Raw genomic sequence first — 12358 nt, 5'->3', positions numbered from 1 at the left:
TAGCATGCATACACATTCTATACATGTGCGCACACAGTCCTGCATGGTACATGTACACTGTACACACAATCACACTCTGCTAGTGTACAAGTGATGCATTCATAAACTACATGCAAACTAAAGTGAAAATGGGAGAAAAAACAGCTATCTGATCATTTTATTATCCTAACTGTTCAACGAATCAGCAACCTCTTTATAACAACCAGAAAATACCTTCCTAGTAGAACATAAATGTAGATTTCAGAAAAACGGAAATCCTTGTTGAGATAGACAGAAATTAAGTGGACAGTTTATTGTACTCCTACATCCAAAAATTACCTGTAAAAAATAAACTGCCACATGCCAGCTGTAGAGGCATCTTAACAGTTTACAAAATGTTTGATTAGTGAAGTTGTTGTTGGAATAGAGGCTTTGAAGGAAGAATAATTTGAGAAGATACAAGTTGTCCACAGAAATCTCTGCTAATCATTAAGGAATGAAAGTGTTTGCTCAACAGAATATTTTTTATTAAAAGTGGTTGTGTTCACCTTTCTGCAGTTACCATGAATCTGTCATCCTTCGCGCATTGTTTATTTGGTTATTTAGGTTACACAATGTACCTATGCAACTAATAAGACACGTATCTGCATAGCCAAACAGCACACAGATTACCTACAGAAACTGTCAAAAACTGCAGTGCAGTTCACAGATTTTAACTACATTATTGCTTTTATTTTAAATTTGTTGAGCAATTAGGCATTGATGTCTCTTATTTAATAGGTGGTTTAGAACACTACAAGGCCTGCATACAAAAATAAATAAGAAGAGGCACACAAGGCTGACAAATCCTCAGGGATACATTTTATACAGCAGGCAACAGAGAGCCATGATGAAGAGCAAATGGCCCGTCTATAATTTGCTGTCTATGAGCTTTCCAGTCCAGTGAACAACAAGAAATCACACTGACATCAAGAACTGATTAAAAGCAGTCTTCTAATCTTTAACCATACTAACAAGAGTTGCACATTCTACTTATTCCACCTTCCATGTGGAGGAGGGATTGCTATACATTGGGATCGTCATTCCATCAGTCCATCTGCCTGACTGCAGACATGTGGTAGCGCTTATTTAAGTAGGAACCCATCATTTTACCACCAGCACCAATAATTTACAGTAGCAAAAGAAGCTAAGAGCTCAAATTTGTCTCTGTGTTATCAGTCTTGCATTCCACATGTACTGAATGCCAAGTGTATGTATTGCTAAACCTTTCATAGATTATGCTTCTGACATCTGGAGCCCAATATTCATAATTTAGACAAGAAGCTAATAGTCGTTACCCTGCAGGAGAACCATGTTGTCGGCAACACTAAAAAAATGGGCTTCTGCACAAGAAGAGAGAAAATTACCACCTGTCAAAAAGGTAAAAATGCATGTGTATACATTAGAAGTACTACAACCATGAACAGGACTGCAATAGACAAAAGAGCTTTTTCTGCAGTCTAACTTAGCCGAACAGCTGTAGCAGACAGGGGATCTCATTCTGCCCCAATTAACAAATGAAAATGCAGCAACCAGACTCAATGATTTCCAGGAAAAAAGTCACTTGCTATCTTCTCTGGCACTGTATATAGCTTTCTAGCCCAGTGTTTAGTCCTTTTTGCTCCCCTACCTTAAAATTCTGCCTCTTTGGCCCTCTTCAAAAGGAACCTTAACGACTGGATGGGAGATATGAAATTCACCCCAGTGATCACGTCAGTCGTCCTGCTAGACAGGGGTCCAGGGAAGTAAATATTGTGGGAAGAAATAGCCAGGGAAATGTTATGGCTAGGATTGTATAGGCCCTAGGGCTGATTGCTTAGTACCAACCTATGAACCTATACAGCAGCAAAAAGATGCGGTCATGCATATGAAAGTATCTTATGTTTTAGACAAAGGTTCCATTATTATTATTCTCACTTGCTCCCCCTTACAAAGGGGCTTATTTCATAAAATGGGCTAGTCCTTCGATCTTCATTTACCCTTATAAATGTATCTGTGCAAAGAGAACAATCCGTTAGCAGCACTTGCACTGACTGCTAATTAACCTGTTTGAACTAAACAAAAGCATCACTGTCATTGACTCCCACCTTAAAACAGCAACACCATGTTTTCTGCAGGGTGCAAGCTTCCATGCACCTCCTCATGTCGACATTATATTGTGAATATACATACAAACACACACATATGCATATGTAAACACAGAAACACTCACACATACACACAAATGTATATTACATACATACACACATATTCAAACAAAAAAATGTTTTACAACACTCATTTCTACATAGAAACATCAGACACACTTCTCAAATTGCAGCAGAAAATCATGAATGCCTCACTGCACATCATCAGCCCTCTTTTTCCCATTTTTTCTACATGGGGTCGGGGTATTGTGTTAACTAGTTGTTGCCAGCTCTCTCGATTCAGTGCCACACTCCTGCCTTCAACACTCATGCCCGACTGTCACAGATCTTCTTTCACACAATCCATCCACCTCTTTGCTGGATGTCCCAGCTTCCTCTTACCTTTTTCCTGTCTATCCCAAATCTTCCTCAACAGACAGTCATCTGCTTTTCTGCATGTGTTAATACCACCGCAATCTGTTCTTTTCTGCAACTGGAGCGACTTTGGCTTCTGCTCTTATGCCCTCATTTCTTTGTTACACAGTGTGCATCCTACCACCCTCCTCAGGCACTTCATTTCCATCACCTCTAGCTTCAACTGTTCTGCCTTTACTGCCCAGATTTCTGTACCATACAGTAGTACTGGTCGCACCACTGTCTTGTACACTTTACTTTTCAGCTTCTTTGGCATTCTTCTGTCATAGACTACACCAGACACTCTAAGCCAGTTGGCTGCAGCCCCTCTGATTCTAGCTTTGACCTCTTCATTCAGACTTCCCTTCTCCTCAATCATCACTTCCCAGATACCTGAAGCTGTTTACCTGTTCTGCTATCTTCCCTTCTATCTCTATTCTCAGCTTCTTCTGATTTCTCCAGTTTGCTGCCATTACCACTGTCTTACCTGTGGTTAATTTCATCCCATGTGCCTTCAGTTTTGCATTCTATTCTCCTATCCTTTGCTGAGGTTCTAGCTCAGAGTCTGCCTGTACTGCCACATCATCTGCATACAGCAACTTTGCAGATCTGTCCCCTCCAACCGGTTTGCTAATGTAGTCTCACCAGTGTGAACAGTAGTGAGCTCAGATCTGAATCCTGGTGTACACCCACTCCCAGTGCAAACCCCTCTGTGATGCTGAACACTGCTCAGTCATTGGGTCCTTGTACATAGCCCGCACTAATTCTACCAATGTTTCTGGGACTTCAAACCACCGCAGTACTGCCCAGGTCAGCTTTCTTGGAACCTTTTCATATGCTTTCTCCAAGTCTAGGAATGCCTTCATCTCAAGTATCTGCCTCACTGCAAACATGGTCAATTGTGCTGCATCCTGATCTGAATCCAAACTGCTCATCTCCCATCTTAAATGGATACGTAAACAATCAATCACCCTCTCCAATTCCACTGCACATCATTTCCCGCAAATATCATGTATATTAGGCAATATACACTAAGGGTGACATTAGACAACAGTGAGGAAAGGAGTGTTTTTGTAGTACCCGCTACTGTGCAATTTCAGTCAAATCCAACATTACCAGGCAACCATACTAACACTAAAAAATATATTTGGTCCGAATTCAATCAAAATACCTTTAGTTTTACTGATGCACATCCATACACACTATATTTTATATATCTATATCTATCTATATATATCTATATATATATATATATATATATATATATATATATATATATAATGTGTGTGTACACACAGGCACATACATGTGTGTATGTATATGTGTGTGTGTATATACATACACACATATATATATATATATATATATATATATATATATATATATTATATATACATCTACATACATACACATATACATACACATGTATCTGCCTGTGTGTACACACACAATTTTATATATATATATATATATATATATATATATATATATATATATAAAAAACACAGACGGCTGACTGCAATAACAACAACCACATATGGTCTAAAACATGGACGTCGAAACAGCCTCAGTGCATGCAATTTTATCATTAAAAAACAAACTAAACTATTGTTTTTTGCAGATAGAAAGCTGCCCTGCACACTCTCCCCACTAATTATATATACTTACTCTGAGATCACAAAATCCCTAAGGAAAGAGAATATTCTCCTAACTGGGGTGTTGATCTTGCAACCTGTTGATCAACTAGCCCACAGGTGAGGGACATTCACTGTGAACAAAAAATGGATACACATAGTATTTCCAGATGCAGCTCTCTGCACCAAGCACAATTTCCCTTAAGAGCACACAGGGAACACACTCCTGTCCTGGGGATGGGTTTTCACTCTCTCTCCATCAGGCCCCAAATAAGACTCCCCCACTGACGCATCTGTAGAGTGGAGTCCTCGGCTGAGTGTCCTCTACCACTTTCTCTGCAAAACCAGTGCTCTGTGTTCCTGCTCCAAGTAGCTGACACACACACACACACACACACACACACACACACCTGGGAAAGTCTGGCACAGATTTACCAGCTATGCCCCCCTCTGCCCAGACTATAAGTTAGATACTGCCACTAGAACTCTCCAAAGCCAGCTACTCTAAGGCTGTTATGAGGGTACCCAGTTATACTGAGTAAATTTAATACATATACATATGGTAGTGTTTGACCAATGCAGCAAGGCTTTCAGGAGCAGCCACAGTGTCACCAAATAAATATAAGTACTCTCAAAGGTTAAAATATTCTTTAAAAGACCAGCCACACTGAAAAGTGTAAATATATTTAATGATAAATAATAAAAGAACATGAAATACTAAATATCTATTTACAATAATCAGAGTTTCAATCACAGGAAATATTAAAAATAACAGAGATGGAAACATTCACAGAGATACAGAAAAACAATACTTAACTACTCTCACTATATTTTTCTGACTGATCCAAATAATTACTGACCCCTAGTTCACTTACTACAGCAAGGCAAGATGAAGTGGGTGAGTGGTCCTTCTTTATCAGATTTCAAAAACCATACTGCCTTGAGACGTCTATCTCATTTACTATTAAAACTATCATTCCAATGCTGCATTACAGAATGACATCGGATACATCTGGTCATCTGACTCTGGTTCCCATACTTCCCACTTTACTAGAAACTGAACCAGAATCTAGCACTTGTGTCATAATACACACACATACATGTTTCCCAAAATGTGTTATAGTATCTAGAAGTTATAAAACCATTTTAAAAACTTCCATCCTTCCAGGGTTGCAATTAGTTCACATCTAAGGAGAATAGGATAGGATTCCTAATTTTCACAGATAGTTGGTCTCTGGCTGCAATCAGAACTGTAAGACACAAACTTTATGGCCTAAACCAGATATGTTAATTTCATACTACTTTTCAAAGTTAGCTGGACTGAGATTAACCTCTTCTCTTCCAGTATCCTCTGTTACAATATATTAATTTCAACAGTTACAATACAGTCTGACATACAGGTGTATTTCTTTTCTGTTCAGCAGGACCAACTGTTGGTATATTTTTAACACAAGCAGCTTTACAAATACATTTTCAACACAAGCACCTGTACAAATCGGTTTTATATATAAATGACATAGAATTCTTTACAAACCTCCTGCTAGCTATGCTGGCGTACGTTACACATCCACTGCTACTTCTCCTGGCATAGCTGGCAATGCCTCATCATCGCTATAGCTATTATTATATGTACATACATACACACAGACACATTACACACACATATATAAATAACCCTGTACCTTACTTTTCAAAAACTCTTTCCATAACACTATCACTAACAAGACAGTTCTCACACACACACACACACACACACACACACACACACACACACACACACACACACACACACACACACACACTACACTACCACTGTGACCTACTTAACCCTACCCTAACCCTGGACCCACTTGCAGTTCACAAACATTCCTTCCTCCTAATGTCAAAACCTTCAGGATATCTAAATGTGTCAGAATTATTTCCCCCCAACCCTTGCTTACCTTACCTGCAGTTTCCTTTCATTAGAAACCTTAAAATTTCAAGGGAGAGACCAATCCACTGTATTTCATAGTCAATCAATCTATCAATCAGCAAACAACGTGATGGAGGACACCAATATATGTGTGTGTGTATATATATATATATATATATATTTATACACACACACACACACACACACACACATATGTCTATTCACATCTACATCATACACAGGAATAAGAGAAACATTTCTAATCCCCCCCCCCCCGCAATGTTTTGTGATCCTTATATAACCACAGCAGAACTGATGATGCTATTGACATCACTGACAATCAATGAAAGGGCTCAATACGGTTTCAACAAACAAGACCATCTTTGAAGACAAGGAAATAATCCATATACAACTGTGGGTGATATAAATGACAATCTGTTTTCAAAACCATGCATCAATGTGAGGGTTTTGGTCATAGCAAGCTGAGTAGGGCAGACTAGATTTCCAAAACAAACAGTGTAAGAAACTTCTCTGTGTGGAAGATTTTCAGTCCATATATTTCTAGTTAATCACTGCATATTAATCAGATCACGGAGATTATTTGTTTTTTGTTGGCAGACTAGATTTCCCTATCCCTTACAACACATTTTGTAGATCATCCTATGGGATCCTCCGATGTTTTGGGGTAAACTGAGATGGCATCACTCAAGCATATCTTAGGTCTCCACCAGGACCCTCCCTCCACAGGTTTCTGCCCGGTACACCTTTGGTAGCAGGTGCCCAATTATCATCCTCTAGTGGCAAAATCACCCGTGCTGACAACGCTCAAAGTGAAGGAACAACAGCTGAGATCATCAGGCTCCTCATTTTATCATGCAGGACTAGCTACCCTGCAAAGGAACTAGGTTTGTATCGGTTACCGCATTTCTTCACTACCCAACTGTGAGGATGGGGGCACAGGGTGACAAACTGAAAACTTCATCCTATAATCAGCTCTTATTTCCTACCACAACGTGGTAGAATGCACATAGTCTCACCAGTGCTGTGCTCCTCCACTGGTCAGGACCAAGAAACATTTATTCTTTGTGGACCAGTTTAGTCCCAGTAGTAAGTGACTTCTTTTCAGGGGAAACCCAATGTGGTATTTATACTACATGGGGAAATTTGGTCAGGGCACTAAGTAATTTCCCCTACTCTTTTTGATAGGTGCTGTGGGATCTTTTACATTGACCTGAGCTACCACGGACTCAGGCAGATGGGGCCTAGGTTTAACGTCTCATCTGAACGATCGCACATTCAGGAGTGCAGTCCCTCCTTATGCTGTACTACAGTTTCAGTACTGGGAATATAGCCTTCTATCTGTGGTGAGTAAAGAGCCCACAGCCTTCCGATCTTCCAGCACCAAAGGTAAGCATGCTCCTGTTTGCACGACTGACAATACTTAGCTCCTCCAATTAAGACATCTGCTCCCCCAGGAGCATTTACAGAGAGCAATGCATGCTTTTCTACGAGAGGACCATGAACACTGGTACAGAGGTGCTGATTTTCAATCCATCTTCCTTACACTCAGCAGCAAACTACTCCACCGAATACTGCAAACAGACATCATCAGCTACAAAATATAAGGACTCAACACTCACTTTCTCAAACAGAATACCGCAAACTCCTGGTAACATTCTGATAGTCTGAAAAAAAAAAACTCACAAAAAGGAGGGTAAACCCAACATTCTCTTTACAAATAATGAATATCTGGTATAATACAAAATACTCAAAAGACACAGTGTTTGCCAAATACGGGGATCAAATAGCATTCAGTTGTGGCAACTGTACCCTGTACTACTGTACAACTCTGATAAAAACTCCACAATCTTCAGTCATATGCTTTACTTTAGATTAACAGCACATGTAGACAATACTTGCAAGCTCCAGTGATCGCTCCAATATATGTGAAAGGACAAAGATCTCTTGTTCCTCAGCCAGGATGAAATCACTTCTATTCTTCCTACATAAGAAGGCTGAACTATCTGACAAATTCTCCTTTCCAGCACACTGGTGTAGGACTTCCTAGGCAGGCTGAGAAATATGGCCCCTTGTAATTAGAACATACCACCCTGTTTTTCATTTTATAAATGGGGGCCACCACTCAAGTTTGTTAGTCGAGAGATACTGTCCCCACATTCAATTTAAAACAAAAAACAAAAAAAAGAAGTTTGTTTCAATGAGATGAAAGCTTTTACTGGTTTGTTTCATCTGGTTGAAGCTTTGGTGGAGTCAAATAAACGAACGCTTGAAATGTCGAACGTCATATGGTCGAGACCATATGTTCGACATTTCAGGAGGTCGAAGGTAGACTTCAACGGTGCCGTACAGTGCAGAATGGGAGAATTTCCCTTTTCTACACTGAAGTACGGTCTCAAAGTTGGTATATTTAAGTAGGGAGGGGTGTGGGGGGTGCAGGGGGGCTTGCCCCCTACTCGCACCGTTAAGGTATGTTTTTCTTTTCTTTTTTTTTTTTTTATATTATATATTCGAACTTTCAAATATTGACCATATGTCACCAAACATATGGTATTCAACATTTTGAAAGTTCAAATATATAACATAGACCCCTTCTTTTATATCCCTTTTAGTCTTCTTGTTTGCCAGTTGTACAGTTTTCTATAAATAAAAATGTATTTATCAGCAGGGTATTTGACTGTTTCATGCAAACGTTTGGCTAAAACCTAGAGTAACCACATTCACCCCCCGCTCAATATACATGCTGACTACTGCCCTGTACTGTGAAATCCCTTAATATTGGCAGGCACCCATCACAATGCTCCCACCTCACCAATACCTTCTTCTGTGCCACAGAATGGCATGCAAGAAATCCAGGTAAAAAGCCCATTCTGTACATTTAAAGCAGAAAAAGTAACTTTAATCAATAAATCCTATCCTACAGGTAACAGGGATAGCCAAGGAAAAAGAAGAAAAGCTGTACTGATCCCTGCAGGCACACAACATACCAGCTGGATGCCAGAAGGCATCAAGGGATGGAAAACTGGAGCTGTTGAAGGCTGTTACATACTGCACCTTTCTTGTTGTCACATTGCACAGATGAGGAGCAGGCATTAAATCACTGTAGTTTTGAACAGCAGGCTACGCTTTATACACCTACACCAGTTATGGAGCAGTGCTGCATTATGTTGCACATTCTTTTTTTGGTGCCCAACTACACAGCATGGCCATAAGTGCACAACTTGAACTTTAAACCCATAAACTTTAAAACCATAAATGCTCAGACGGCTCATTAGATCATCTTCTCATGAATACCAAATGGCACTATTCCAGCAGAAGCTATTCTTGTAATATACCTTACCTTAACTGGCCTACAATTGCAGCAGTGCGCAGCTCATCACCATGGCAACATGGTCATACATCTTGGTAAGTACCAACAACTTGCACCCTCTGAGTAGATTAACATCTCTGAATAAAACATTACTATTTTATTTATATATTTTATATTTGTTTAATGGCACAATTCGATTCCAAACACAATTGCAAACAGCTACCCCAAAATGGAGTAGAACATGAAATAAACCTGGCAAAACAGGAATATACTGTATATTATGACTCCTTAAAACATCTAAGCTTCTATTACTATTACTTGGCAAATACTATTCATAACTGAGAGCATTAAATAAGTACTAGTGATGCATGCACACACAGCTGAGCTTGTGTAGTTATGACCAAGTTAGGGGGGGACAGCCTTCCTTGCATCAAACTCCACTCCTTGCTTTTTTTTTTTTGTTCTTACTCTGGTAGTTGTACCTTGGAAAAAAGAGTAATTCACAGGCAGGCGATGAAAAACCAGTCTCTGTTTTTGGGAAGCTGAGAGATCAGAGAACTCGAGACAGACTTGCACTTCAAGAATTACTCTGTTACACCTATGTTAAGTTAGGACACTAGACACCTTCAGCTATTATGCCAGAGTAACTGTGATATGACCAACTGACCATAAGCCGTAAAAAAATAGTATTGACTAAATAAGCAAACGCAAAGTGCTCAGTTCTAAAGTCTCGCTTTGAAATGACAGGGCAGCAGCTAAATCCTTTCTACCTCATGCACAGACCATCCTTTGCAACTAGCTGACAGGACTGTTCTTACACAGAACTGTTAATACCAGTTACTCATTTGAAGGAGCAGACCCCATAATCTCCTCGAATGGATGTTAGGAGTGTATGAATTCTAAAGCATAGCAGAGCAACCATTCAATATCCACCAACCTGCAAATCTCATTTTAAAAGTTATTTTGGTATGCAAATGAGGAGCATTAATCTTTATTTGTTAGTCTTACAAAATTAATTATGGGCAAAAGAAATAAACTTGCTCATCTTAACCCAAACATTGGACTTCTGATTTTAAATCACAACTTGTATAGCAGCTCACCAAGCAGCAAACTTCCAAACATTGGTAAACTTTGAAGGCTGCCCTGATGCCACCAGCAAAACCATTTCACATGTAAGCAACCTGGAATGACACTGAACTACAGCCATAACATTAAAACATTAAGTGCTTCATGATGATGATGTGTGGGATAACAAAGGATATGAAGAATGACAGACAGATGCAGGGTCAGCAGATGTGAAATATTTTAAGTAAGAATCAGCTGTTGTATGCAAAGTAATAACACCTGACTTGGTGAAACAGAAATGGTCCTTGGCATCCTAAAATGTAGTACATTTATGAAAAGGTACTCATTTTATCACCTTAGACCTTACCTGTACAGTCATCTTTACACAAATAATATTGATACATTTTTGAGACCACTGCCGCTGTCATGTTGGCAAAAGGTAGAATAAGTTAAGTTAAAGAAAGGGGGGAGCAGACTGGTAAAAACGTTTAGGGAGCTAATGATTATTAAAGTGTGTGAGGAGGACTTTTGTCAATATGAGAGCTGTGCAAAAACTGATGGGTATTTTTTGAAACTGTGGGTAGCATATGTTCAGGAGCAGAGCTCAAGCAGAAATAAATAATTTATTTCGTTAACAGTCAGTAGAGGTTTAAAATAGAACATCTGTGGAGTGAAAGAAGGTAAGAGTTGAGGCGTTCAAGACTAAGAGACACTGATATAAAGGACATTAAAAATAACGTATAAAAATCCAAGTTGTAGGTTTGAGGCAGGTGGAGTAGGCCTGGAGACCTTTTCTGCTATTAGCATATGGGACAACATGCAACAGACTCTACTGACAGCTATAGACAAAATGCACTGTTAAATCCTAAAAATATTGTGGTGACCCAGGGGACCAAAATTATCAAGAAAGGTAATGCTATCCAAAGGCTTGCTTGAATTTCACATCAACTTGAAATGAGGCACAGTGACATTTGAATAAAAAGAAAACAAACAGCCCTAGTCTCAAACGACTACTTCCCTTATTACCTCAGCTCTGTTTTGGTCACCAACTTAAAAGTACTTACTGCATCTTTTATTCCAAACAGCTCATTTTAATACTTATCAGTCAAGGACACTCACTTGTTGTATACACCAGCTTTGCATTTAACTAAAGATGAACAGCTCAGCCTCAGACATGCTTAAGTCTACAGTCTGCTTGCCCATGTCGCACTATAAACATACATAACAGCTTCTACTCTGCTGGAGCAACACTGCTGAAAAACAAAGGCTGTTGTGTGCATTTGCCTCAGGATGTAGTACTATTTTTTGCATGTAGGCTTCTGTACTGCTCAAAAATTTCACATTAATAAAGATTTTATTATCATGGTTCTCATGTACAATTGCTTTAAGTTAGCAGGAAGAAAAACTAGAGGCAAAAAGCAGCCAAACCAGCCACAGCTTCAGACCACAACGTCAGAAAAGAATGCATGCATTTTTTTCCATCACCGGTCTCTAGTAAAAGTAGGTTAAGCAACATGAAGACGAAAATGTAGTTCTAGCAAACAAGTAAATCAGGAAGTGAAAAGATGAAACTGAGATCAATCAGCAAGTGTGACACTCCAAGTGCACAGTACAAGAGACAAACAGCAGCAAAGGGAAGGGGGTGGGGGGAGTGTCACTTCAAATTCCCATGCAGTGACTCAGTATGGTGCAGCACAATCCTGGTGTTGTTTCTGTGGGAATCTCATGGCTGATAATATGCCCTCCTACCTGCGATGTAGAACATTCAAGCTAGTATCACAGTTAAAACACATCAACAGATCCTGTAAATGCATAGGATGATGTATAACATGCAACAGAGAAAACTGACAATCATGGCACA

The 12358-nt window shown here is 39.4% G+C and overlaps 1 protein-coding gene across 4 annotated transcripts in view; it reads right to left on the bottom strand.

Annotated features, from left to right (window-relative positions):
* TACC1 (transforming acidic coiled-coil containing protein 1) overlaps positions 1–12358 on the bottom strand; it is a 981198-nt gene that overhangs the window by 450714 nt on the left and 518126 nt on the right. The window lies entirely within an intron of this gene.

This window comes from Protopterus annectens, chromosome 9.part0 (assembly GCF_019279795.1).
Source record: "Protopterus annectens isolate FY-2018-M chromosome 9.part0, PAN1.0, whole genome shotgun sequence".
NCBI classification, from domain to species: Eukaryota; Metazoa; Chordata; order Ceratodontiformes; family Protopteridae; genus Protopterus; species Protopterus annectens.
This window is presented reverse-complemented; position numbering and strand designations above follow the sequence as displayed.